General features: G+C 44.3%; 2 pseudogenes; one reads left to right on the top strand and one right to left on the bottom strand.

Annotated features, from left to right (window-relative positions):
• The first annotated feature begins 8 nt into the window (after positions 1–8).
• On the top strand, positions 9–947 carry LOC102476068 (RNA-binding protein EWS pseudogene; annotated as a pseudogene).
• A 1,419-nt stretch (positions 948–2,366) lies between these two features.
• On the bottom strand, positions 2,367–3,276 carry LOC102475661 (phosducin-like protein 3 pseudogene; annotated as a pseudogene).
• Positions 3,277–3,616: the final 340 nt, after the last annotated feature.

The following is a 3,616-nucleotide window of genomic DNA, read 5'->3' as shown; positions in this document are numbered from 1 at the left end:
GAGGTGGCTTCAGTAAGCCTGGTGGACCCATGGAGGAAGGACCAAATCTTGATCTAGGCCCACCCACAGATCCAGATGAAGACTGACCACAGTGCAATTTACATGCAAGGAGTAAGTGACAACGTGACTCTAGATGATCTGGCAGACTTCTTTAAACAGTGTGGGGTGGTTAAGATGAACAAAAGAACAGGGTACCCATGATTCACATCTACCTGGGCAAGGAGACAGGAGAGCCCAAAAGTGATGCCACAGTGTCCTAGAAAGACCCACCCACTGCCAAAGCTGCCATGGAGTGGTTTGATGCGAAAGATTTTCCAGGGAGCAAACTTAAAGTCTCTCTTGCCCAGAAGAAGCCTCCAATGAATAGCATGAGAGGTGACATGCCGCCCCCACTCTGTGGAGGTCCAGGGGGCCCAGGAAGTCTTGGGGGACCCATGGGTCAAATGGGAGGCTGTGGAGGAGACAGAGGAGGCTTCCTTCCAAGAAGGCTGCCAGGTTCCCAAGGGGACCCCTCTGAGGAGGAAACGTCGAGCCAGAGACTGGCAATGTCCCAGTCCGGCTTGTGGGAACCAGAACTTTGGCTGGAGAACAGAATGCAATCAGTGGAAGGCCCCGAAGCCTGACGTCTTCCTCCCGCCACCCTTTTCACCCCTGGGTAAGGATTGTGGCAGAGGCAGCTCTGATGGCACGAGAAGAGGAAGATGTGTCCTCATAGACCACGGTGGTCCCAGTGGAATATTCAGAGGTGGCCATGGTGGTGACAGAGGTGGCTTCTGTGGTGGCCAGGGCATGGACCAAGGTGGCTTTAGTGAAGAAAGATGAGGTGACCCTGGTGGGCTCCCTGGACCTTTGATGGAACAGATGGGAGGAGACAAGGTGGTTGTGGAGAACCGGGAAAAATGGATAAAGGTTAGCACCATCAGGAGTGCAAAGACTGGCCCTACTGATCCCACAGAGCTGCATTGACTGCCAGATTATTTATAGAGTGATTTCATGCGCACTTGCAGGAGAGACAGAGGCAGAAAACGAGAAATCCTTCCCCCCCAGGGGGATGGTCACACTACAATTTCTTCTCCTTCATTCTCCTCTCAGGATTTTGGGCACGTGCACAGATGGGCCTAGCATGTGTTTCAAGCTGCCAAGTCTGGGACTTGAACTGTGGTTGACTACATGGGAGTCCAGTGACGTAACCATTATGTCATTTGCTAGTCCCACCAGATTTATTTTTTAAACCAGAAAATGTTTTGAATTTATAATGTTGGCCACAACATTATGACTTTTTCTTGTCCATACTTTAGTATTTTCCACCATTTGTGAAAGATTAAAACAAGTTAAATGGTAGTGTGTCAAGTGGTTTTTTGTTTGTTTGTTTTTATTTTGTTTTTAAAGATAGTTTAACTAAGGCTTAATAGTGTGAACTTGAATCCCTGTGACCATGTTCAGTATCATTGTAGAAAATTTGGAGGGCTGCTAACCGTAACAATGTTCATGGCTGTGATTTTTTAAAAAATAGAATTCCAAATGCCTATTAAAAAGAGAAAGAAAGAGAAGGAAAGAAAAAAAGAAAGAAAGAAGAAAGAAAGAAAGAAAGAACAAACGAGAAAGAGAAGAAAGAAAGAAAGAATGAATGAATGAACTGGTATTCGGTTATCAGAAGCACTGGAGAAGCACACGGCTCAAATTAATTTTTCTGGGTAGTGACATGATTCTACCTAAATGTGTAGCTAATGAGATATACAGTCCAATAATTTTTGTTTTTTTGTTTGTTAAGATTTTTGCCATGGGTATGTGCACTCACTAGACAGAGTGAGAGGGATAGTGAGAAATCACCCCTGGGTGGATGGCCATGCCACAATCCCTTCTCCTCCTGGATTTTGGGCATGCATGCACATATGCCCAGCATAATTTTCAAGCTGCCAGGTATGGGACTTGAACTGCAGTCAGCCATGTAGGAGTCCAGCACCTTATCCACTATGCCACCTGTTGCCCCCCCCCCCCCCAGGTCAATACATTTTTGTTGTCTGATGGACATATATTTTCATTGCATTGAGTAATCATGAATCAATGATCTACTTGGCTTTTGAGCTTAGAAAATCATTGCTTAGGAGAGTTTGAGAAATGTATTCTTTTTTTTTTTCAAATAGCTGCTTTTTATTTGTTTTAAAAGGAAATGTTATTAGTTTAAAAAGAGAGCTCCAAGAAATTTAAAACAATTCTCAACAATGATTATTTCTGAAATGTGTAAGACATGAAACATAATTATAAAAAGCTAAAACCCAAAAAGATGTATTCTTGCTTTCTCCCTTTTAAAAAAGTCCTGGTGATTTGTCACATGAAGAAAGTTCATCAAGTTTTAACAACTGCCCTCAGTCACCCTCAGAATTGCTGTCCCTCCTCAGGGGGACGGAGGACCGCATGGAGGACAGCAACATGTCTTCAATTGGTTTCTTAGGACTTTCCTCCAGGTCTGTCCTGGTTGCTCCAGACTCGGAAAATTTCCATTCCAACTTGTCTCTTGTCAGGTACATGCCTCTGAACACCAGAGGACCAATAAACCGAGCTTTGATATTACCTTCAAGGGAAACAAATGTTGTGGGCAGATTCCTATCAGGATAATTGGGTATGCAGGTCGTTGAAATGCTTTGATAAATTTGACATCGGGAAACTTTCTGGCAAGTCTACTGAGGTGCTGATTTATCAGGGTACAGAGGGGAATCCCTTGCTTGTAAAGATGCAAGACTACCCACAGGCCTTCAGCAGCTTTGGTAACTTCTTGAACATAATACTTTCCTGAGATCTCCAGAACTTCTCCAAATTTATTTTGGTTGCTTTCCACTCAGCTAGTCTTTGCTACCTGTACATTTTTTAAAAATAATTATTTTATTTTATTTTATTTATTCATTTATTTTTTAATTTGACCAGAAAGAGACAGACATTGAGAGTGAGAGAGAGAGGAAGCGAGAAAGCAAGTCACCAGATTCAGGACTCGAACCCTGGTCAGCCATGTGGGAGTGTCCAGCGCCTTAACCACCATGCCACCTGCTGGTCCCATCTGACTGTACATTTTGATAGCACATTCACCATCCTCATTAAATTCGTCTTCATTATCCTCCAGCTCTTCCAAAGTCATATCTTCATATGTTTTCATTACTGACTGTTGGAGGACTCACTGCTCCTCCTCTTCTGCCTCTTCTTCCAACTCTTTCAGACTTTCCTTTGAGGGCAAGATGCCCTTTTTCCATAAGACTTGGTGTCTATGTTGGGGTCTTGTCTCTTCTGGGAAGGAGAGTGTGCCACTCCCACGAGGTCCCCTGGCCTGAGTCCATTTCTGGTCTCTGCTGGTTTGGATCACAGTTATGGGCAGAGAAATGTATTCTTTTTTTTTTTGGAGAGGTTTTTGTTATAGGGCACATGTGCTTGCCAGAAAGACAGAGAGAGACAGAGAGACAGAAAGCGAGAAATCACTCCCCAGGAGGGATGGCCACACCACAATTCTTCTCCTCCATTCTCCTCTCGGGATGTTGGGCATGCTCACACATGTGCCTAGCATGAGTTTAAGCTACCAGGTCAGGGACTCGAGCCATGGTTGACTACATGGGAGTCCAGCGAAGTAGCC

Source organism: Tupaia chinensis, unplaced genomic scaffold (genome assembly GCF_000334495.1).
Source record: "Tupaia chinensis unplaced genomic scaffold, TupChi_1.0 Scaffold000361_1, whole genome shotgun sequence".
Lineage (NCBI taxonomy): Eukaryota > Metazoa > Chordata > Mammalia > Scandentia > Tupaiidae > Tupaia > Tupaia belangeri.
The sequence above is the reverse complement of the archived record's forward strand: the minus strand, read 5'-3'. Positions and strand labels throughout refer to the sequence as shown.